This window comes from Euprymna scolopes, chromosome 16, assembly GCF_053919585.1.
Source record: "Euprymna scolopes isolate OS-2025 chromosome 16, ASM5391958v1, whole genome shotgun sequence".
Lineage (NCBI taxonomy): Eukaryota > Metazoa > Mollusca > Cephalopoda > Sepiida > Sepiolidae > Euprymna > Euprymna scolopes.
The window spans coordinates 15,425,604-15,451,280 of NC_136497.1; the positions used below are offsets into that span (position 1 = coordinate 15,425,604).

A 25,677-nucleotide genomic window follows, 5' to 3' on the forward strand; every position below is an offset into this window, starting at 1 on the left:
AGTGTGCTTGTGATCGATCGAAGATATACTTTTATATCTTTATCTTAATGGCCATTGTTTGATTTGTTTCGTGTGATGGGTGGGGCTGAACTGTTGTAGAAGCTGAAATATCACAATCAATGGATAAAACTTTATCTGGCTGGTACTCACAAATAACCAATTCCAAGATGATTTATATGGGAATGTTTGGTTCTTTATTTTGGTCTCGCATCAGTTGACACAGCCGGTGGAGAGAAAAGGACTTTTACTTATTTTTGTTTGAAAACTCATCTTCATAAATTTTTACAACTCATATAGTCGTTCACCAATTTAGTAACTCTTCTCTCTTCCTCATTGACATCATTCCACTTTCTTGGATACTCTTCTCACGTTTTGGCTAATTCCAAACTCTTAAAACTCTTAACCTGCTAGAAAAATTTACATTTACATTGAAAATAACCACTTATTTAAACTAGTTGACATACCAGACATTCAATTTATAACACTGTGTGTCGAATAGGAGAGCAAGTACATCAATCATAGTTGAAATTAACCTGTATGCTTCCTTTGTATTGCCTACTACATGAGGATACAGGGGAGGACGCCACTCCTTTTCCTGCTTACCCTTACACTTTATAATAAGCATTTAGCAAAGTATCAAGTTCCATCATTTGAGTTTTTGATGGGACTCGATTGGGGATCGAACCCTGGTCTCATAGCTTGTTAGCGAAAATACAATGACTGAAATGTTAACACAATAAGATTCAAACAACAAAACCATGGCTCATAAATATTGTTAAATAATACAACCTTCTGTATGAGCCAGATGAATAAGGCTTCTCTCTCTTTTACCATAAAATAAAGCTCATTTCTGATAATTATTTAATAGCAGGGTTACCCGCTATTATCTAGAGCCATTAAGGGAATTCATCCCTCTGCTAGAAATGTTTTTATGTAATCTCACTTTTTGGTTACTATCTGCTCTATACAAAATTTCAATGATTATGGGTCTCGGGCAATACCAACAAAAGGACAAAGAATTTTATATCCCAGGCAACACTGTGTTTAAACACATCTGCTCTAATCCAGATTACTACTAAAGCTAAGTTAACTAACTTTGGGGCTAATACTCTATCTAGCATATTAAGCACTTATAAAATTAAGGAAGCCTCCCGAGCACTACTAATCCCCCCCTCCTCTAAAAGATAAATTGTTTCTCACTTTTGATCTGCTCCCTTCAGTATACTAACACTTTTAATGATGGCTCCTGGGCAACACTAAGAAAAGGACAAAAGTTCTTTTGTCCAAGTGACCGTATTTATTATTTGGATTCTCCGGACTCCTGTTCTCATCTTGAATGTTATTTTTACGTTTCGTTAAATGTAACCTGCAACCTTCTTCAGCTATATCTTGTCGAACTTGAGGTTTCTGTCGAACCCGACCAAACCTTTGTGAAAATGACACTCAGTAGTTTGAAGAATCCAAATACAAACAACCAATCCTCATCTAAAAAATTTAGAAACGTAACATTTGGGCCCCTAGAGTATTACGAAAACAAAGTTTCGTCCTCTTATAGAAGTGAAACTAATGTTTAAATTGCAATCTAAACAAATATGATAACATTAAAAATTCTGTTTACTTATTGAAAACAATGTAAATGACCAAGGAATAAATCTTTACTGGGGGTAACACTAGCTCTTTATATAATTGAATATTGCAGTACGGTTTGTAAACTGCAAAGGTTTTTCTTGTAATAATAATAATGAACAGTGTGTTTTTTTTTTTAAATTTTTTTTTAAACTTGGATGCTTCATGTGTTTTACAATTTATTTCCGGTTTCTTTTAAAATACGTAAAAAAAAAAAAAAAAAAAAAAAAAATGATATAAATGAAAGCAACACCACAAAACGTTGAAACCTTCAGCCTTTTGTTACGTGACGTTACATTTTACTTTGTAATTCATAAAAATAAAACTGAAAAGAAATAAAAAAAAAAAATCCGGGTCAGCATTTTTTTTTTTTTCTAACATAAGTTTTTATTCCCATTACTTTCCCGTTTTGACAACACTTAAAAGTCTCTCGCCATTGTCCATCGCGCACGATGTACACTTTTCTTTTCTGACCTCACGCCACATGTAGCCAGCCATTTTTCACTTTCAACTTTACATGCCCATTTTCTTCAAAGTTGACTTTTTTCTCTTCCCGAGCACATAATGTCCTTTTTTCTTGTCACACAAACTCCCACAGACTTCCTAATTTGCATATGTGCTTTAATTACTGCTGCTGCTAATCTCTTTCCAAGCCATCCATCCTTCGCTGCTGCTGATGTTTTCCTACGCACTCATATGCACCATGTTACAATTCTACGCACTGAGCTAATTGCAACAATCATTAGAAAACGTAGGAAATTAACATTTATTAGTTTTCAGTGTTAGAAGAGAAATACGCATGAACACATGAAACCCACTAATAAAAATATGTTGACCCTTTCCCCTGAACAAATTATTTGCCATTTCTACCCAAAGAATTAATCATCTATCGTATAAGTCTCACCTGTCTGCTTAAATGTATGTATGTATGTATGCCTAACTTTGGACAGAGGCGACAGATTTTCACAAGATTGGTATCGTTTTGAAGCTCGACCCTTCGGATGACAAATATAAAAAAAATGGCTAAAAACATTAATTCCTTCACCCTCAACTGTCCACTTTTCTACTAGGAGGGGTCGCTTTTTTCGCAAATATTTTCGAATGTCATTCCCTCTTTTCGATTGACTATCCTTAGATGCAACAACAAAGACGTCACATTTTTTTTCACTTTTCCTCCTCCATGGTACGGGTTTGAGCCTTCCTGCCTACTACCACTTTTTTTTTTTTTTTTGCTCAACACACACCTCTAAACATCCAGGCAACGCCAGGCTCCCAGGCTAGTTTTTTTCCTTAATTTTGAATATTGTACATCTGGGGCAACGCCAATCAAGTGGGTGTTATTTTTAAAGTTTTAGCTGTATATACAAACACACAGAAAATTTCTTTATATAATAAATGTTCAACTCCACTATTTTCCCAACTGAAAAAAAAAAAAAGGAAGCAATGTACAAATTTACTCATTGTCCTTTTGTGAAAAAGACTGGATACATTGTAGATTGCAGAAGAAGAAAAAATACTACCCCCACCCTCCCCTGCCAAAAAATAAAATCTAAAAACAACCGAAATGAAACATCAATGACTACAATATCTCATGCAAATACCATAAAAAAATACTAAGACAGTATTGTCTCAAATAGGAATTGCATGCGAGAAATAATTTCTTTTCAAATCTTTAATACGTTATCATGTGAGCTAAGCATCCCCCCTTTTCCATTTTCCCTGGAAGTCACGACTTCACACTGTGAAACATAATCAGAAACAGGCTTTTATTTCACAATCTTTTCAACAACAAAAATGTTCAAATTTTCTGAGAAGTACCAAAGTTCTCACTTTCTTTTGTAGAAAAAAATAAAATAAAATAAATAAATAAAAAACAATGAAAAAATTGTCCACACCCAATATATTTAGTGAGACTCAAGAAAATTTAAATGGACAAATTTCCAATACTGGTTTACTAGTTTATTACTTAATGAGAAGAGGCACCTGGCATTGACCGGGAATGAAAATAGTCTATATATTGTATAACAATATTTTAGAGGTTTTGTCCCCCATCTTTTTCTTGGTTCTTGTGCTGAACTTAGGAATCATGAAATTTTGAACCCAACACTTTATTGGGGCTAATAGGAGTTCACATTCAATTATCTAGGCACTGTGACATTTTTTTTTTTTTGCTGACTTGTTAAATAGTCTTCCTGCTTTTGTTTAGGGTTGAACTCAGAAACTCGATAACCTGCACAGTCATCTCTTATCTGGAGTCAAGTTTTCAGTGTTAAGTGTAGATATTAATGATCTTTGAGAAGAAAAGGAGCTGATTGGTTAATCATCTATACAAGTTTTAGCACGTGCACATATATATCTGTACACATATAAAATTGAGGGTTTTTTTTCCGCACTGCCATTGATATTAAAAGCCTACTTTTTCTATTTAAAAATCATTAAAACAAACTTCTCAATATTCTCAGTCATGGATATGCGAGCGACTTCATAAAGGTAAACCAACTTGCATATTCCTTTGAAAAACAAACTAAATTATTTTTTATGGTTTCTTATTGGATGATTGGTTTCTTTTAACTATTACGCGCAGCTCTATTTATGCATATTCTCTACATAATTGTATAGCATTTTAGATCAAGAAGTTCTAGCACATACGCATACACACATATATAAAGTTGAATTTTTTCTCACTGACATTGATATTAAAAGCCTACTTATTCTATTTAAAAATTATGAAAACTAAGTTTTTGATATACTCAGTCATGGTTATGTGAATGACTACATAATGGTCAACTAATTTGCATATTCCTTTGAAAGACGAATGTTAACTACTTATTTTTTATGGTTTCTTATTAGATGATGGGTTTCATTTCACTTCTATGCTGAATTCTATTCATACACAGTTTTTACATTCTGCATAATTGTGTAAAATTAAAGATGAAAACGTTCTAGTACATAGAAATACTATATATCATAATTTAGGTATTTAAATTTTATGATTTGAGAAAGTTAATTTTCAAATATAGACTTTTTTTATTGTTTTTAAACAAAGAATACAGTTTAATAAATATATATACTGGACAATGTCGTGCGACCTACCCATGAGTTTGATGTTTATCTCAGAGGAAAAAATATTAGCAAATGTAATTATTGGTTTGCACTTTATTTGCTAAAGGTAATAAACATAGAAAATTAAAAGTTTTTAAATCATTTTTAAATCACTTGATTTGCATACCAATAGATATATTGCATTTTATTATTCTGAATATATATATGTATGTAAAAGTTACCTTGTTAGTGTGTGAAAAGTCTCTACCAAACTCTTCTCTGAATATTTGGTTTACAGGGTTGAAATCTGATATATAGGATATTTAGACCTGTTGCACACTTTCGATTTGGTTTTTAGCTGGTAAAATAGTTGCTAAAAAAACATTGACCTTGGTCTGGCATATATCGACTGTACTAGCTTGAAACTTGATATATAGGCAATTAGACCTGTGGGACAAATTCTATTTTGGATTTTAGCTGATAAAAATAGCTGCTAAGAGATTAAAATGAAAGAAAAAAAAAACTTGACATGAGTAAATCGACTAAAGCTAGAACTTCTACGCATACATTTATATGTTAAAGTCACTTAATTTTCAAAGTTTTCATACCCATCTGTAGATAGCCCAAACAGTAACGACTAAGTCAGGAGCAATAAATGTTTTGGTTTTAATTCTAGCTGACGGCATCCAAATAATTTTTCTTTTTTACATTTTTTTTTTATCACTACTATATACTGAGTACATTATAATCAATAGACAGTTCTATAATAATAAATATGAAATCTGCATAAATTAAAATATCATATTTAAGCAAATTTTATGACTGGACAATGTCGTGCAACCTACTAATGTAATCTAGAAATATTCTGAAAGAATTTGACTAGGAAACCTACAATATGAAGTTCAGGTATGATCACACCACCATCATTTTAACAGCCATTTTACACACTTGCATGTATTGGATGGCTTTTAAAAATTAACTTCTAGACTCAGTTATCACTATTTCTTTATTAATCCCTTTTTCTCTTAAGTTCGTAACATTTGTCTAGCTGAAAACATTATCAATAATTCCCTCCACTCTTTATCTGTGCCTAAATCTAAACGTAGATTCCATAAACAAAGCTTTCTTTCTTAAAACTGCACGCCTGTGGAATTGTCTTGTTTTCCTGCTTTCCAGCCTGACTACAATATGGTTGTCTTCAAGTCCAATGTAAACAAGTTCTTGATGAGCCGCCCCACTTAAGTTAACAAATTTACCGAATTTCCATCACTAACAATTACTATATTGTCCAATTAACTACTGTACACTCTTAACCCTTATCCTCGAGTGGTCTCTAGGCCTTGATAGTCAAAAGCTAGTTCTCTGCTAGTTAGTGATGGCGAAAGTTCATTTAACTTAGTTCATTCACTAACAATTCATGCAATCACACTAATGCATGCTTCTCCCTGGGTTCCAATGGCATCACCAAAATAACGAAAAATTCTGAATAACCTTAAAAAAGCTTTGCCATCCAAATATATGTTCTCAACATTGGAGTTCTAATCAGTCTCTACGATCTTACAATTCTTGCACGTAAAAAAAACGGTTATCCTCCTTCAACCAACAAGTAATCCCACTGTAAGAACTTGGACACTAGGGTCGGAAAGTGGGATTGAGAAGACAGCGTCCCTGAGGAGGGGCACTGACTTTCAAAAGTCCTTAGGCAGCCTCGTCGGAATTCCCCAGTAAGGGCGCATCAGGTGATTAGCAATAAACTAACTCCTTCTCAAAGAGAGAAGGTATAGTCCGGGAGGATGGACCTCCTAGAACTGCACAAAACTAAACTCCTACTGCAAAATCAACAGGGACTGGATCATTACAGGAATGGTCTAATCTCTGCTAACTTGGAGGAGAGAGAGGAAAATTCCACTGCTTTTATTTTGTACCCAATGCTTACAAAAAATTGAGTTGTATTTGACTCAATATGTAACAGTGCATATGAGTACTGGGAAAATAGCAGCCACAAAGGATGGATGGTTTGTGAAGAGATTAGCAGCATCAGCCAAAAAACATACATATGCAAATTAGGAAGTGTGCGTGAGTTGGTGTGGCAAGAAAAAAAGAACACCATGTACTCTGGGATAAAAATAGTCGACGTTGAAGAAAATGGACGCGTAAAGTAGAGGACGAGAATGGATCGGCTGTGACGGACATGTGGTCAGAGGAAGAAGAAAAGCGCACGATGGTAGAGACTTTTAAGTGATGTCGAGATGGGAAAGTAACAGTAATAAATACATTTCTTAAAAAGAACAAAGCTGATAGCCGTTAGTCGCGTGCTCTCATGTAATGAATGAATGCGTGAATGTAGGATTGACATCAAATTCTTAAAGATAAACTAAAATGACCGAAAAATGGGCTGAAATGACTTGAATAAATAAAAAGTAAATGACTTAGAATGACTTTAATGAACTTAAGGATGAATTGAATGACCTTAAGAATGACTTGAATACTTAAAAAATAACTGGAATCCTTCAAAAACAACTTGAATGATCTGGAGAATGACTTGAATGGCTTTGAGACTGACTAGTTGTAAAGTGGGTGATCATTTTTGCATTAAATTAATACAGAAAAGTGATCCCCCACTTTATATAACAAAGTTACAAACATAAATACAGCATGTAGTAAGAACAGATACTACACTTTGATCTTGGCCAAAAGGCTAAGAAAAGGGTATTTATGCACTGAGCAAATTAGGCACAAGGCCGATTTTTAATGTGAGGAGTGAAGAGAAAATGGGGACCAACTCCCCGGGGAGTAGGGGAGCTGGATAGTGACAATTGGTATGAAGGTTTGCCCCTACATTGACCAAGGTCTTATATGTGTGGTTGCCCCCACATATGGTCTTTGCTTGCAGTATCTGTTCCGGCAGATACTACACTTGGATCTTGGTCAAAAGGTCAAGAAAAGCTTAAAAAGCTAAGAACAGCATCTATTAACAACAGACCTTTGATATTAACCAAAAAGGCCAAGCACAAAAGTGTTACAGACAGATCGACCGACTGACGGAGTGACTTATAGAGCCGCTTGCACGCGACTAAAAAAATATGTGACCCAAATTTTTATTTGTTTCCTTTTGTTTGTATGTAATGCCAACTTTCTTCTTTCTGGGGTGGGTGACCCTACAACTGGTCATCACTGGTAACATTCACTCTCAGACATTTATTTCCCATAGCATTACCACAAGTGATTAAACAAAAGCTACCCTTAAGAAATATTAAATAAATCAAACAAATTTAAGTCAAAATGTCTTTCAAGAAGGAACAATCTTTAAGTAAAAAATCTTGAGCAAGCATCCAGAAAATTAAAACTGAGAACATAGTTATTGTGGCCTTATGAGAAATAGACAGTATTTATTATTATTATTGAAAGTTACAAAAGGCTCAAACCTGTAATCTAGTATGTTTTTTCCAGCTCCCCTAAACAATATTCTGGTCTAATGCTACTGCAATATATTTTTTTGAATTTCTGATTAACTCATTTCTTTTTTTTTTTGCTTCTTCACTCATTATTTTTTCCTTTTTATTTTTTAACACATTTATTGACATCTACCTTAGTGCCTTACATACATCTATATTTTTTATTATACATCATTGTCATTCCTCATTCAGTATTTTTAATTCAAGAGAAAGCAACTATAAAAGTCTGGATTTCTATATAAATACACAGTAGATGTATGTCTGTGTGTGAAAATATTTAACTGATAAACTAAACTACTGGTTACATAACACTTAAATTAACAGGAAATAATATGTATTATTTCCTGTTAATTTCAGTGTTATGTAACCAGTAGTTTAGTTTATCAGTTAAATATTTTCACACACAGACATACATCTACTGTGTATTTATATAGAAATCCAGACTTTTATAGTTGCTTTCTCTTGAATTAAAAATACTGAATGAGGAATGACAATGATGTATAATAAAAAATACAAAAAAAATACATTAATCATACACCAAGGATGGTTTATAACGATTAAAATCTTTGATTGGGTGGATGAATTATGCGTACGGAAATATGTCAGCAAGTTGAAATGCAAAATGTTCATTTCAACTTGCCTACAGTTTTATTTCTTTCTGCGCATGCCGACATTCAATTCATTTCTTCAAATCGTTTAATATTAAATCTTTCTTACCTATCTCTCAATGGCTATATAGGTAGGAGAGATGGCTGGAGCACTAAGTATTTTGGTTTTGATTCTAGCTGATGGCACCAAAGTCATTTTTTACAACTTTTGAAATTAGTCCGAATGTATATAATATTCAATTGAGAACTGATACTATAATAAATATGAAATCTGCACAAATTAAAATACATTTAAGCGTATTTTATGACTCGACAAGCCCGACAACCCAACCCCACTAGTCATTAATAAAAGCTTTAAGTGAACTTTCTGATGCACTAGTTAACCACAAAGAATTGCTTTACAGAATCTTGAATAATAATAGTGGTATATAATATTAAGTGTTCCAAAATTTGGAGATGAGGATAATGTGGCTTATTTAAAATGCTATTCTTATCTCAATTCTTACATACACAATGTGATCCACCTACCTTCTAGACTCACTTGAAACTGTCATACTTAGAAACTTGGATAGAATTTAAACTGAACCCATTCATTCATGAGTGTAAATTGTAATAATTCCATCAGTTATGACCAATGCTAATATGTCATGGCTGACAAAATAACAATCTACCAAGTGAACTAAATAAAAAGTACAGTTTGAAATTGCATGGATTTTTTTTTTTTTTTTTTTACAAGGTGGTCACCACTTATCAAGGCCCGGAAGCCACTCAGGGATAAGGGTTATTGTAAGTACAGTACGTTAGTGTGGATATTTAAAGTGTCTACTTAAGGGGGCGGTTCATCAGGAATTTGTTTACGTTGGACTTGAAGACATCCAAGTTGTAGTCAGGAGAGAAGCAGGCAGACGGAACAGAGTTCCACAGGCGTGCAGTTTTAAGAAAGAAGGATTCAAAAGCTGAAAATTATTTACATATTTAACTAAAAGTTCCCCATATTTTATTAGAATGTTCCGGAGTTTGAAAAGATGCACGTGAAAAAGGTTAGAGTTTACATCCTCCAAAAGATTGTGAATATAACAAAGTAATTTGAATACTACAAGTCGATGCGAAAATATCAATTCTATACAATTACCTAAGAAGAGGCAAAGAACTTAAGATTAGAAATGGTCTGTTCATAAAGAAAGTTACCTGCCATGTCCAGCGAAAAATAACCTCATTTATCATTAACCTTTATTGGCTCATTGCTCACAAGAAATGCGTTCCTGAATATTTCCTTCTTGATTAAAGGTTTCCATATGCTATTTACATCTATGCCAGGCGAACTTCAATGGCCATTAGAAGCTAATATTTGGTCCGATTCCCTGGTTTCATTTTCTTATGTTGTTCTTTCTATAATTTTAACTTTATTCCACAAGGTTTGATGTCTGCCTTTCTCTTTGCACAAATGATCAAGGAATTACTCAAATTATTGCTTTTCAATATTCTTTGAGCCTAAAGAAAAATCCATTATGCTAAGTGTGAATATATTATTTAAACTTTTTTTTTCTGATAATTTAGTTGTAATTTATGTAATGTTTTATTATGTTTATGTTAAAGTTAATCTAATATACAATACATACAATAAAGTTAATCTAATATACAATATAGACAATGCCAACATTTAGGGCTCATGTGTTCATATAAAAATCTATAAAATAGACAAGTTTGCATCAATTGAAATGAATTGCTCTCATCTTGGAGAAGCTCCATGTTTTGACAAGCTTCTGGGTCTGACCTTCACTCCGGATCTGAAATGGAACACATACATCAAATCTGTTGCCAAGGTTGCCGGAAAAATTGTGAGATCCTTCTATCGCTCCAGTAGATATCACACTGTTGATGCAATTCTCTACCTATATAAGAGCCAGGTATGTCCAAGGATGGAGTATTGTTGGCACAGGAACTGCTAGAAGCACATTATCCTACCTTGACAGAGTTCAAAATAGACTTTGTAGCATAGTGGGGGGACGCTCTTTTTTTCTTCTCTGCAACCTCTTTCTCACAGAAGAGATGATGCAAGCCTGTCTCTGCTTTATCGTTATTTTCATGGCAAGTGCTCATCTGAGCATCAATCTATGATTCTCTCTTTCACAAAAAACACTTGTCTAGCTGAAACAACTATCAATAATTTTCCACACCCTTTATCTGTGCCCAAACCTAAACATACATTCCATGGACAAAGCTTCTTTCTTAGACCTGCACACCTGTGGAACTCTCTTCTGTTTCCCTGCTTTCCAGCTGACTACAATATGGTTGTCTTCAAGTCCAACATAAACAAGTTCTTGATGAGCCATTCCCTTAATTCAATTTATCAAATTTCCACTACTACTAACGATTACTACAATATTGTCCCATTGACTACTGTACACTCATTAACCCTAATACTCGATTTGCCTCCTAGCCTTGATAAGTGGTGACTCTCTTGTAAAAAAAAAAACAAAAAAAAACAATGGCGTGATGGAAGTCACATGACTATTTTTTTTTGTTTTATCTTTCTTACGCATAAACGTTTCAGGTGAAAAGACGTTTGTTCAGCATCCACCTGTTTTTTTTTTTGTTTTTTTTTTAACCTAACAAGAGGTGATATTCTTACATTTTGGGAGCTCAGTATTTTTACTCATCGACACTCTCCACGTATATATACACTTTCTTTCAGACTTCTTAACTAAAAAGCATATATATATAATTTCAAGATTATCGATTAACATTCAAAGATGGCATAACTAAAAGAAAACAATTGCAATTTTTGTTCGGATTTTATAATCATGCTTATATTCCTTTATTTTCTTTTAAAGTTGAGGAGTTCCTATTCTTTTGATGAGTAAAGGCGGAATAAATAAAAAAAAAAAATGACAATTACATGAATGATTCTGCTGTCAAAAATTGAACATTTTAACAAGCTGAAAGAAATAAATAGTAAGATGGACAACATCTTGAAATTTGGAATATAGATTTTTTGTCATTTATTTACATATGCTCTGTATTTACATTGAGCTTCATAAATTAAAGGATTGGTATGAATAAAAGGTGAAATATAATAGAATAAGCATATTTTCCCATAGACATAGATATGTAATGCATACAGACTTTCTATTATTTATACATGCGCACAGTATCTTATAGTACACAAATAGTTAACTAGACCTCATCGTTTCTAGATTTTAGAGGAGTTTTCCTTTTGAGAATTTCAAACCAAAGCTTACAATATCATTTGTATTTACTTAAGTGGAAAAAGGCGTTTGTCATTTCAGACTCCAAAAAACGGGTAATTATTCTCCATTCCACACAACATCGTGATATTTAAGAGTTTTGATCAAATTTTAGTTTTAAGTAGATTAATAGACATTTGCAGTAAAATCCAAATAAAAACTGTAACTGTTAGGTGATTCTCTCATATAATTTTTTTTTTTTCTAAAAAATTAAGTTAGATTTTCAATTTTAGACCTAAATACCTTCTTTCCTTAATTATCAATATTTCATTCTGAATAATCTTTCTTTTCTTTAATGTGTGTCTATGTTCATAAGAAAAAAATACAATTTGATTTAATTTCTTTGCAAACACAATTATTCTTGCTTGGAATATTTGTTTCAGAAACACCCTCAGAGACAACAAATTTTGTGATTGTTACATATAATAATATGGATACATTCTTTCATTCATCAATATTAAATAACATGTTTTTATTCGGATAGAAATTTCTGTGGAAAAACAATATCTGAAAACTTGAATTTCAATGTTCAAAAAGCTCATGTGACATTTATAAATGATAGTGATAGGACGATTCCAATATTTTTACGGATTCTGATACAATTACTGATTCTGTTCTAAATTTGTGATTTTGGTTTTTTGGAAATAGAAAAATATTTAGCTATAGGGTTGTTTTTAATTTTTAAGTTCACGTGGATATATTTCTGCAAACGTGAGGAGTCATTTTTAGATTTTTGTTTAAAATAAATGTCTATTCATCAGCAATAAGAAATAAACTTTTAAACAAAAAGCAAAACAAAAAACAAAATCATTTTTAGGAAAATAGACACTTTTTCCGATTCCAGTGCTCCAAAAAGGTTCTGAATCTTGATCAGTTCAATCCAATGGTGCACCTCTACTTCTGATGCATGCCCATGATGGGTAGCGTTCTTAAAGTCTCACACCATCAATATTTACAAAAGAGATGAAACTTTCAGGTCATGAATACATAATTTGCAATCTCCTCTGATCCATTCGGGCAAAATAAAAATAGGCGGCATTACTTTTAAAACGACCCTCGTATAATATATCTCACATGTACACTTTGTTTTCTTCTTTTGCAAGTGATTAAAAAATAAATAAAAAAACAAGAAACCTCCAGAGCCAGCAGGCTTGAACTCATCCTGGTTTATGATCTTTGAGATAGTAAGCACAATTGTGATAAAAAAAAAAAAATCAAATAACATGATTGTATCCAAGATAGAGATCCTATACATTACATTGGAATGTGTTAAATTGTTAATTCTTTAGTTTTCGTCAGATCTGGCATCCACATTTCCTGAGCAGACACTGCAGCTTTTTATTGTTGACAACACGTCTTCAAAACTAGAAATGTTTTTCAGCAAGCATTTCAACTTCAGATCATGAAAAGACATAAAACAGTCACGCATTTCCTATTATTCACAGAAATATCAGTTTAATAGGACAAAAAAAAAAAAAATGTTCACGACATGTCTGAACAGGCAGAAAAAAAAATGTATTGCTATTCATTGTAATTATTTTTAGGAGATGAGTCTCACATTACGTTTGGAATTGCATTTTTTCTGACCCATCTGTTTTCAAATTTTGATCAGTGTTCTTTTCAGGAAAGGCACAAGATCTGGAAAACATAGTTATGTTAGAAAATGGACTGATAACATGATATCTCATGGTTTTTCGAGCTGGCTGTGTCATTCTAACACGCATAAGCTGCTGCAAGAATTTTTATAGATCTGGGAGTGTATGATGACAGATTTAAAAAAAAAAAAAAAAAATTCCACACAGCTTTTTCGCCTTAAAGAATTTATATATGGCATAATCACTTTGACCCAATAATTCCCGGCAGATCACTAAAGTTAAGCAACGTTGAGCCTGGTCATTACTAAAATGGGTGACTAAGTTCGAAACTCCAGGTACTGTATGTAGGAGAACGTCAACACCTCCCTGCAAGACTTACCAGAACCTAACGTCGTCATCTTCCCTAACAGGGATATACATGTGACTGGGGATTGCTTGTGAATTTAACACTTCAGAGGAAGTCAAACCCAAAGAGGGTTAGTACCATTTCACACTTAAAGAATTTAATTTAAACTGAAACATTTTTAGCTGATCAGAATAAGTTGACTCCCACCCACCCACCCACCCACTTTATTTGTATAGATTTCAAAAATATTTACTGTCAATAAATCTATAGATCTACAAAAGTGAGAATATGTGTGTGAGGACACTTCTCAATCTATATATTCAATTTTTTGATCTACAGACTTAAAATTTGGTATATAGGGTATTTAGATATGTGGAAAACTTTTTAATCAGTTTTCATCTGGAAAAAAAGGACCGCTAATGGATCAAAATTGAAAAATTGGTATGTGGGGGTCATCAGAATTTTATCTGTCAACTGTCTCATGAATGCACATGCGTGAATCATTCACATGACAGATTCCGTATGTTAAGAATAAGTAGGTTTGAAAATACTTTTTAAAGATTGTATCAAGCTGGTCTAATGGTTATCGTATTTGACTCAATGTCTTTAGGTTTTGGTTTCGATTTCAACAAGTATTTTTTTTTTTTTTACTTACAAGAAGTGAACTGTTTGGAAAAAACGATACTCACATGCACATGTCTCAGTTTCTTTTTGTTTTTATTACTTCATTTTTTAAAAAGGAATTTAACGTTACATTTAATACCAAGCAATGCTGGGTAAATCTGCTAGTTTATAATAAAAAGAAAAACAACCTAACATTTAATTAGATTTCCTATTGAAAACTCTAAAGTATAGTTTCCCAAACTAAATTACGTACAAGAAAAATTAACTTTCAATGAAAATATGTAAATATAAAGAATTATACAAACTTTCGTAAGGAAATTTCTTCTCTAATTTTCCCTCTTCTTAATATTTTAAATATTTATTGTTATTTACTAGTACAAGTCAATCATCGTATCATATGAATCAGAAAATTCTAGCATTGGCGATGGGAGGGAAAGTTGAAAGTTGATTTTTGTGGAATGAAGTGAATTCGAACTTGGTATCCCCAGGTTGTCAGTCTAGGTCTTTAACCATTTGACTACCATCACCTCCCCTATAGGAATTATTAAATATTATTTACCAAGATGTTTGCTAAAAGTTTTTCATTAAAAACATGTCAATATTTTATAATTGAAGCTATTCTACTAAGAATAACTTCAATTATAAAATATATAGGAGTTATGCATTATTTAATACTGTTTTATAATTCGTGAGGTACGTAACTTATCAATTTTAAAATACATATAAAATTTCCACTCCTATTCTCATTCAACGGTTCTCTTTGTTTTTATTGTTATCATTTCTGATGTCTCTTTTGAAGAAGGTAAGATGAAAAGGCCTTCACGTATTTCATTATTTCTCTAATTTTTTTTTCTTCTCCCTTACTCTAAACTAATTTAATCGTGTTTGTTGCCGATTTCAGGTACTTTCACATTACATCAGGTCTAGCCGTCACCCCTGGCTTTACACCAAATAGTTGGGACTGCTAGCTTAATAGATTTGTACTATGCATTTTGACAAAATAAAATTGATTATTCAAGCACATTAAATATAAGATAGATATTTTGTGTATTTAATCCTTTTGATCATGTTTCCAAAAATTATAACTTAGAAAAGTCTAACATTTTCCCAATATTTATATTGTCGTGAACAGTCTTTAACTGTTTAGTCAATTTTCAGAGAAATTGATAACATATATATATATATATATATATATATATATATATATATATATATATATAGCCAAATCAAATACGGAAAGCACAAATTAGATGGAATGTTTTAAAAGAAATGAAAGAAATATTTGAATTTGAAAAGTATCCCATGATACAATTCAACTGAAATCACAGATACCAAAATTATGATCAATGTCTGAAAGCATTATGGTTCATTATAAACATTTATTATATACATGTGTACATACAATTCAATATGCAGGATGAGTCAGAAGTAACTGGTCAAAAAAAAAAAAAAAAAGAATCCAAAAAGATCTGATATCAAGCGACTGATCAGGCAGCTATTTAGACTCAATCTCTGTTGAACCAGACTTGTTTAGTTTTTACTTCTCAGTTACACCTGACCCTGTATCTTATAACTTGTTTATAAATTGAACTTTTAAAAAATATTTTATTAAAGCCCAAGTTGTATGAGTTGACCAGCTAAGTAGCACTTTACAAGCGAAGGTTTTGAAGTCCATGCAGAATATAACTTTCAAGCTTGTAATATATGCAAAAGAAATGTGCAAATTTACTTTTATCTAAAACTCTTATCCAATAATTTAACCAAATTCAGAACTAAAATAAATATGACAAATGAATAGCTTGCAAGAAAAAAAAAGTCAAAATCGATCACTACAATACTCTTAGGAACAGATGTCCTTAAAATCATTAACTGATAAACAAAGAAAATCTAATGATTAATGTGGATCAAAAGTGTATTACATCTCAACATTTGTACTTAACCAAGAAATACTGACTGAATGCAAAAAGAATAAATATCTTCAAATCACACAATTTCCTTGATAAAAATGGGAGTCACCACTTATCAAGGCCCGCAGGCCACTCAAGGATAAGGGTTAACGAATGTAAGGTGGTAGTGTAGTAATCGTTAATGGTGTAATTTAAATAGAATTTGAATATTTATGGGGAAACCTCAACAAGAATTTGTTTACATTGGATTTGAAGGTTACTATGTTGTATTCAACCAAGAAGCAGGCCAGTATAGTTCCATAGGCGGCCAGTTATGGGAAAGAAGCTTTGTTCATGGAATCTGCATTTAGATTTAGGCACAGATAGAGAGTTGGGGAAATTGTACATAGTGGTTGTAGCCGGTCATGTGTTTTTTGTGAAAGGTTGGCAAGGGAGGGGATCATAGAACGAAGTTCAGTCAAGCACTTGCCATAAAAATAACAATAGAGCAGAGACAAGCTCACAACGCCTCTTCTGCAGGAAAGAGAAAAGGGCATTGTGTACTAGAGTTTGAAGCCGGTTTATATATATATATATATATATATATATATATATATATATATATCCTCCAAACCTCTGGCCTGTATGGAGGGGAGACTAAAACTTGCTGCAACAGATTGGAAAAATCTTCAACGAATATTTAGAGGCCAAAGGCATATGTTGAGGTCGATATCTCTTCAACTATAAGAAACATAACACTGGCAGGGCTCTCCAACTACTCCAGGTCTTTGGAGGATATGATACTGTAGAGAGGAGAGTTTCCATCCTTCCAATAGTAAAGAATTATGTATTGCTAGAGACCACGATTATATCTGACTGTTGTACGGTATACAATAAATTAGGAAAGTACAAACACTTGACCATTAACCACAATCTACACTTCATAAACCTGAACACAAAAGCTATGACTAACCATGTAACTAAATTGCAAAAACTTAGACAATAAATACGTTATATTAAAGTACCCTTTCATCACTTTGGAAAAATCAGACAAAACTACAATAAAATTTGGTAGCCATAAAATAACCAAAAAAGTTTGTTGTACGTAATGAAAGTCTAAAACCGTCCAAATATGTTTTTGTAAGCTTTGGTTCGGTGCTAGTATAAAAGGAAATAGACAATGGCAACATTGAATTGAATATTATATTCTGAACAATTATAGGAAAATGGAGGCCCTGCAAGGGTTATTAGGATAGACTAGATATAAAAGTGAAAATGTGCGTGTGTACATTTCCCTACCAAATAACTCTGTCAACTTTCGGTCTTGAGACTCGAGATTTAACATAAGGAGTATTGAGATTTTAGAAAATCTTTTTAATCGGTTTTCGGCCAGAAATTTGGTTGTCAAGGGATCAAAGTTCAACGATTTGACCATTGAAAACTCTACCAAACTCCGCCAATTTTGGGTCTAAACACTTGAAATTTTTAATGTAGGTTACTTGGACATGGATCAAACTTTATAATTTGATTTGAGCCCCAAAAAATAAATGTTAAGGAGTAAAAATTGGGGTCAAAGTAAAAATATTTGACCTCTACGGTCTACCAAATTACTCAGCCAATTTCTGGTCTAAACATTTGAAATTTTACATAAAAGGGTAATCAGAAATAAGGCAAGCTTTTTAATGGGTTTGGGTCAAAAATTTGAGCTGCCAAGGGGTAAAAGTTCAAAAGATTTGATCTTTGCAGTGTCTAGCAAACTACTCAGCCAATTTTGGGTCTAAACATTTGAAATTTATACATAACGTGTATTAGCAAGCATTTTAATCAGTTTTGGGGCAAAAATGTGGCTGCCAAAAGATCAAAGTTGAAAGCGTTAATCTTTGCAGATTCTACCAAATTCCTCTGCCAATTTTGGTTCTAAAGTCTTGAAATTTTAGATGTAGATAACTTGGACATCGCTAAAACTTTGTATTTTGATTTGAGAAAAAAATAATAAATTTTAAGGGGTCAAAATTGGGGTGAAAGTTTTAAAAATTGACCTCTGCGGTAACTATGAAATTACTTAGATAAATTTTGGTCTAAACATTTGAAATCTTACATAAAGTGTATTCACATGTAGGGCAAGTTATGAACAGTACCTAGTGCCCGAGCAAAGCCAGGCTGAACTGCTAGTAAAGGAAAATGTTGGGAATGAAAGAAGAAAGTAAAAAATAAGTGGATGAAAGGAATAAAAGCATGCACAATAAATCTGTAAGAAAAATGGAAGAACTGGTCGCACATCAACTGTTATTGAGAAGGAAATAGAATGTTCACTAATAATTCATTTGGTAAGTATAGAAATAAAGTTCCTGTTTATAACATAGAACACTGTTATTTTTCCATTTGATGCTATGGTGGAAATTCATGCTCTCAAACTGCAATTGATAAAGTTGCATCTTTTCACAGATCTGGTAGAGATATCTACATATTTTATTGTGACTGGCCGTGTAATGGCCATCTGCCAAAAATATATTACATCCAGACATTTCAACAACTGAATGGCAGAACCTGAATTGGCTTTTTTTTTTTTGTATCCCAGCCATTTTCTTGAATCTGTTTCTAAGTAGGTCCTGATCTCATCTAGCTAAAAAAATATGCCCTTCATTAAATGAAAATTTATTATTTTTGAGCCATTTACATTGAAAGTATTAAATGCATTTCTAACAAAACTAAAAATAATTTTAAATTTCATGAAATACTAATCACACAAGATTGCAGGGTAGACAAGATTCTTTTATTGCATTTGTTATTAACTAAACGAAAATAGTTTTTATTACGCCGAAAACTAAAAATAAAGATTACATAATTGAAGTTATGAGCCTATAAAAATTGTAATTTTTTTGTTAGTGGATTATACAGTGTTTTATATGTCTACTATCATATAAAATTCACTTTGTGTGTGTGTGTGTGTGTGTGTGTGTGTGTGTGTGTGTGTGTGCATACCTAATAGGTTCCGAAACGGCTGAGCCTATCTTTTGCAAATTTCACACAAACATAATTTATATTTCTGGCAGTGTTCTTAGATATGTTTGGTACAGAAATTCGTCCTATAAGCATTGAAAATCAAAAAAATCTGATCCTAAAAATAGTCTTTCTTTCTTAAAAATAAAAGTAAAAAAAAAATACCGGGGAATATTTTAGGTTGTATGTGCAATGGAGATAATAAAATGTCAACAAATAATTTCTTAAAAAAAAACAAAAAAAAAAACAGAATTTGATAAACAACATTATCATTATTTTTTTTTTTTACAAATTAGTCCGCCGGGCAAATTATTCCCTGTAATATATAATATTCAATAGAAGATTGATTCAGTAATAATACATATGCAATCTTCATAAATTAAAATATGTTTAAGCATATTGTACGACTGAGCAACACTAGGCGTCCAGCTAGTAACAGCATAAAAATATACTTATGGCAAGTAAGATACATAAAAAGGTTTGCATTTCATTCTAGTGAGAAATCAGTGTAGCTTAGTTGCAATAAGTATATTTTTTATATCACTAATTTATTATTTCATAAATAACTTGCCTGATACAATAGTGTCCAAGATGTATCTATTGTCCAATGATTCCAAGCTCTATTGTTGACATGAGAGCAAATTGAGCACATATACGTATTTAAGACAATAGCTGAATCCTTGGGAAAGGACCTCCAGTTTGTAGTGGAATGGCGCCACAACTGGATGGCTACATTTAGTGCTACTACGTCCTTTTCTTTTATAGATTAAAAAAATAACAAGTAACATGAATTGGAATAAATATATAGAAGATACTGCCAAGTCTGCTGCAAAGAAGGTGGGCTTTCTCTTGATTTTATTAAACATGATACCAAGTATTTATATATGATGACTAAGTATCTACCTATATATTTCACTTTGGCATACCAATTCCTATAAGATCACTATTTCCAAAGTTAAATGTTTAGAACGAAGACAGTATTTAAATATATGATTATATGTGAATATCATGTGCTGTATGTAAAACAGAGGTTTAATGGACTAATTACCGACCTTCAATTATACATTAATGACAGTCCCGAACCATTCATTATGATCTGTATTTACCAAACACTGTCTGGTGATGAGAGTTTTCTCTACCTCCATATTTATGTCACACTGATTATTTCCAAACAATACTAATACCTCAAGTAAACATCACAATTCTTGAATTAGAAGCAGCATAATGGCAGGAAAGTATTCCAGTTTTAATTTGCATTAAAATTTTATAGAATTTAAATAAGGTTTAAATTCTTCCACTTCTTTGTATGCATTTTGTAATTCTGTTAACATTCAAACTGATAAGTCGGATAATCTTTGATAGAGAATAGAAAAGAAGGTCATTTGTAAGCACCGATCCCATGGGCTGTAAGGTTAGAACAGCCGACTATCAACGCGATGATTGTAGGTTCAATCCCTGGGCAGGGAAAGGTGTTATCTAGCCGCACAGATGAGTTGTGATACAATGAAACAGTATTGCATGTAGATGACTAATCTATATATCTATAAAAGTGAAAGTGTCTGTCTGTCTGTCTGTCTGTGTGTGTATCTGTGTGTGTACATTTCCCTACGCAATAAGTCTTTCAATTTTAAGTCTACAGACTCGAAATTTGATACACAGGGTATTGAGATTTGGGAAAATCGATGTGATCAGTTTTTGGCCATAAATTTGGCGATTAAGGGGTCAAAGTTCAACGATTTGACCTTTGAGAACTCTACCAAACTCCTCCGACAATTTTCGGTCTAAACACTTGAAATTTTAGATATAGATCCATTGGACATGGATCTAACTTAATTTGAACCCAAAACAATAAATGTTAAGGGGTCATAATAGGGGTCAAAGTAAAAAAAATTGACCACTTTTTTTTTTGCTTAACATGCATCTCCAAATACCCGGGCAACGCCGGCACCCATGCTAGTATATATATATAAGTTAAGTGGTTGTATTTAAATTCTGAAAAACAACATATAGACACATATATTCGAATTAAGAATTTTTTGTTTGACAAAAGGAATATATAGAAGGGGTTGTGTAAATTTCCTTAATCCATGGATTTTCAATAATGGCCGATATCATCAGAGAAAATGAAATGCGGTTAGCAAAATGTTCAGCTGTGAATAGAAACTTATTTTGCTTTTCAGCACAAATATTGAAAATAGTTTTTTTGAGTGGTGAATGATAATTATATGGAAATAATTATAGGGAAAGGAATTTGATACAACCTGGGTAGTCCATTATCGGAAGGAGTACAATGTCCTCCGGGGTTATAAATCCAGGTAGGCAGAGTATTGGTCCAGGGGAGAAAGCAGTAGTTCCATATAACAAAAAAGTGTGGTTGCTCCTTATTGATTTTCTGAAAGGTATACGGGGCAGACATATTCATTGGAGTGTTTTGTTTTGGTAGATGTACTCCAAAATCTTTTTAGGTGTTGGCACAGTGTATCAGATGTTAAATGGATATACCATTCCATTGCATATATCCCCGTGAGTGATAGAATTTGAGCACTGAAATATGTATGCAATTGACCTCGAAATCAATGGTATAGGTAGCAGAATAATCCGGGAGATGATATTCAGAATGATGGATGCGACTAGTTTCTGGTGAGAATCCTTAAAGTGTTGGCCAGCTTTCTTGTTGATAGTGGGAGAGGGAAGCCTTATAGATGAGGGAAAGAGAAGGGTGAGGTGAAGTAAAGAGGGTAAAGAGAGAAAGGGGAGGGTTAAGATTGGGCGGGAAGGCAGGTGCTTAATGGAATTTCTTCGGGGAGGGGGGGAGTTGTATTTTAGTGTTCAGTGTTGACCTCTTAATTTTAAGTTCAAATGGGAAATGGATATTCTTGTGATTTTAAATGGGATTGTGTGAGAGATGGGATGGGTATGCTGTTTTTGCCGAGTGGATGGGTGAGGTGGAGAAGGGGAGGAGTCATGGTTTGAAGTTTTGGAGTGCTTGGGGGATTACTTATTTAAGTGAGTTTAAGGTTGGGTGCTTTTAATTTTTAGGGTATATTTAAAAGTAACTTGATTAACTGAGATGCAGTTTGTTCATTACGCTTGTTGTCGTAGTGTGATCTGGTTTAAAATTATAAATTTATTGAAAATGTATATACTTCTGTTTGGAGGCGATCTATGGATGAGTTGGCTTTGCTGTTCGTTGGGTTGGAATCGATGTTTGAGTGAATGCTTTATATACTATGGTTAATTAGCTATTTTTATAATGGGGGGACTTAATGTAACTTTGGGGCTTGGCGCGAGGTGTTCAAACGTAGTTGAATTTAACTATTTATATAATAATAAACTGTATATCCATCTGTCAGACCCAAACATAAATACAGATATAAGCACATATACACCTGCAGACACACATACATGTGCATATATATATATATATATATATATATATATATATATATATATACATACATATATAGCATACACATACGCACACACACTGATCCATACCATGCATACACACTTAAATACACACACATCCTTACATTCATGCACACGTGTACACAATTACATATATACACATCATAAAACATACACGCCTGCACACATATGAAAAAACGCATACACAGGGAACTACATATACATACAGGCGCGCGTGCATGCGCGTGTATCTGGTGTACAGTTGTGTCCATATACACGGCTAAACATCCCAATAATCGTGAGCAAACATGCAAGTCACACCTGCACATGCATACCATCGTATACATACAGCAAATAAACATATCTACATAAGTGTTATGTCCATACAGAGATAAAGGCGCACACACTGATATATCTACACCTACAAATACAACGAGCGTGCACCTCGCAGTGTTAAACGAATACGTGCATCAACAAATGATCGGGATTATCTAATAATTCTATTTTAGAGAGGGGGAGTAATCCCCATTTGCCTGCGCATATAAATGGCCCGGGGAGATGCAGACAGAGCGTACTAAATTACGGCTAAGGTGTGTACATACACACACGCACGCACATACAAACATATATATACACACACATATACAGACACATATATACATGTACATACATATGTACAGCCATACACACAGAGACATGTACGAAAGATTAGCTGATTGTCAGAATCAAACTAGTGTTTTAGACGTATCTCAAATGACACCATGAAAGTCGTATGCTTCCGGTTCAGCCCCCACCTGTTTGAGTGGCATGGATTCGGCAAAAGATTCTTTAAAAGATGCACTTTAAATTTTGAGAATACATCACTTAACATACGTTTTGCTTTCATTTTAAAAAAATGTGTCAAATTTTTCCTGAAAACCCTGTAAAACTTTCATTGCCGCAATGTTGCATCTCTGTGTCTGTTTTATAAATGTTTTAATGGAATTTGGTCTGATGAACTCGTTGCACTTGTGCCCCATCGACCTACATATCCCAGACAAACCCACTTAGCAACAAAATCACACCCCTTCACTGTTGAGGTCCCTAAATGCCAGAAAGCTTTATACTTTAATAGCTTATTCCCTCGAACAGCTAGACTTTGGAATTCCCTTCTGACTGTACTGATATGCAGAAGTTTAAATGTAATGCAAACCAACATCTTGTTAATCTTTCCAAGGCACAATCCCAAATAGTAGCGCCTTACATGCAAGTGACAATATGTCTTGTTAGGGGTGAACAGGAGTTAAAAAAAAAAATACTTAGCCAGCATGTTGAGTATATATGAGATTCTATTAATGTTATTGTTTTCTGATGGCAGAGAATTTAGTTTGTTTTATGGCATATCAACCCTTTTTAGGTTATATAATGCTGAAACAAGATGTAACTGATTCTTTGAAATTTCACAGTCAACTTAATCAAGAGGCAAATTGCTATTGCCCATGAGATTATCAACAACCACAACTCTGAAGTCTTCAAGCTAGAAAACCACTTCAAGGATATGATCACCACTGATTAATTTACCTGTATCCAACATAGTCTCTCGGCAAATCCCTAATCATTTTGGACTCACACACAGAACAACCTTACAAAAGAAACTTAACGCCTTATACAAAGGCAATAGATTACTTCCTCAACAAATGCAAAATTATATATATTATATACACACACACAGCATAACGTTGATTCACGTTAGATCACCAAAGAGATGTTGAGCCTGGTCAATACTAAAATGGGTGAGCATTTGGTAATACCAGGTGCTGTATGCGTTCTGAAGCCTGGAGAGGTATGGGCAATGTCAGATTATTCTTGCCCAAGATATGCTGCTTGAAATAATACACCAACCCACCCCCCACAATACCGAAGAGTTAAGGAATTCATCATCATGATCATCCACTTGATTCATACATGATTTGTTGTATATTGATTTTTATTGGAGGAGATGATATATTAAAACGTGTTGTGTTATCTAGTGGATGTAAGATATTGTTCTTTCTACAGACAGATAATAAATGTATAAATCGTATGTATGTTGTTTACCCAGGAGGACATGATATTGACGTGTGAACTGAGTCATGTATCAGATTCCATGAACATAGCTTTTTTTCTGAGAAGTGCACGCCTGTGGAATTCTCTTCCGTTTGCCTGTTTCTCACCTGACTACAACTTGGACAAGTCCAACATAAACAAAATCCTGATTAATCGCCCCCTTAAGTAAGACGCTTTATCAAATCTCCAATACCAACTATTACTACAATATTATTCCATTGATTATTGTACACAAAATGACCCTTATCCCCGAGTGGCTTACGCGCCTTGATAAGTGGTGATCCTCATGTAAAAAAAAAAAAAAAAAAAAAAATCAGATTTATCACACGGGATATTTTTACAGTTCATATATAAGAATAATAATATATGCTTCATACCTTTTTCTTGAAGAGTTCTTCTGTATCTTCCCGCTGCTCTGTGACGAACCATGAAGCGATCAGCACCAATTTTTGAGACATCTGTTATTTGTGAAACTATTAAAACAACTCTTTATATTTTTATATTATAAATTTATTACAGTTGTCTCAAATGGTTTTCACAGGATCTGCAGTTAGTCGACATTTTCTGTTCATACAGCCCACTCCTAACTGTCTGTCCACCCCTGTCTAGACGTCTGTCCGCTCTGGTGGTCAATCCTCAACTCTCTGAATCTCTCCAAAACTAACTACATCACGTGTTCTCTTACGTCACCTAATTACGTGTCTCATACCAATCTAATCCACAACTATTTATTTGTTTATTCAAAACTCCAAAA

General features: G+C 33.2%; 1 protein-coding gene and 1 pseudogene across 6 annotated transcripts in view; both read right to left on the reverse strand.

Moving 5' to 3' along the window:
* The window catches only part of LOC145295851 (uncharacterized), a 423,706-nt gene that overhangs the window by 239,866 nt on the left and 158,163 nt on the right, over positions 1 to 25,677 (reverse strand). The gene's annotated exons all lie outside the window — the stretch shown is intronic.
* On the reverse strand, positions 7,241 to 7,379 carry LOC145296406 (U2 spliceosomal RNA; annotated as a pseudogene).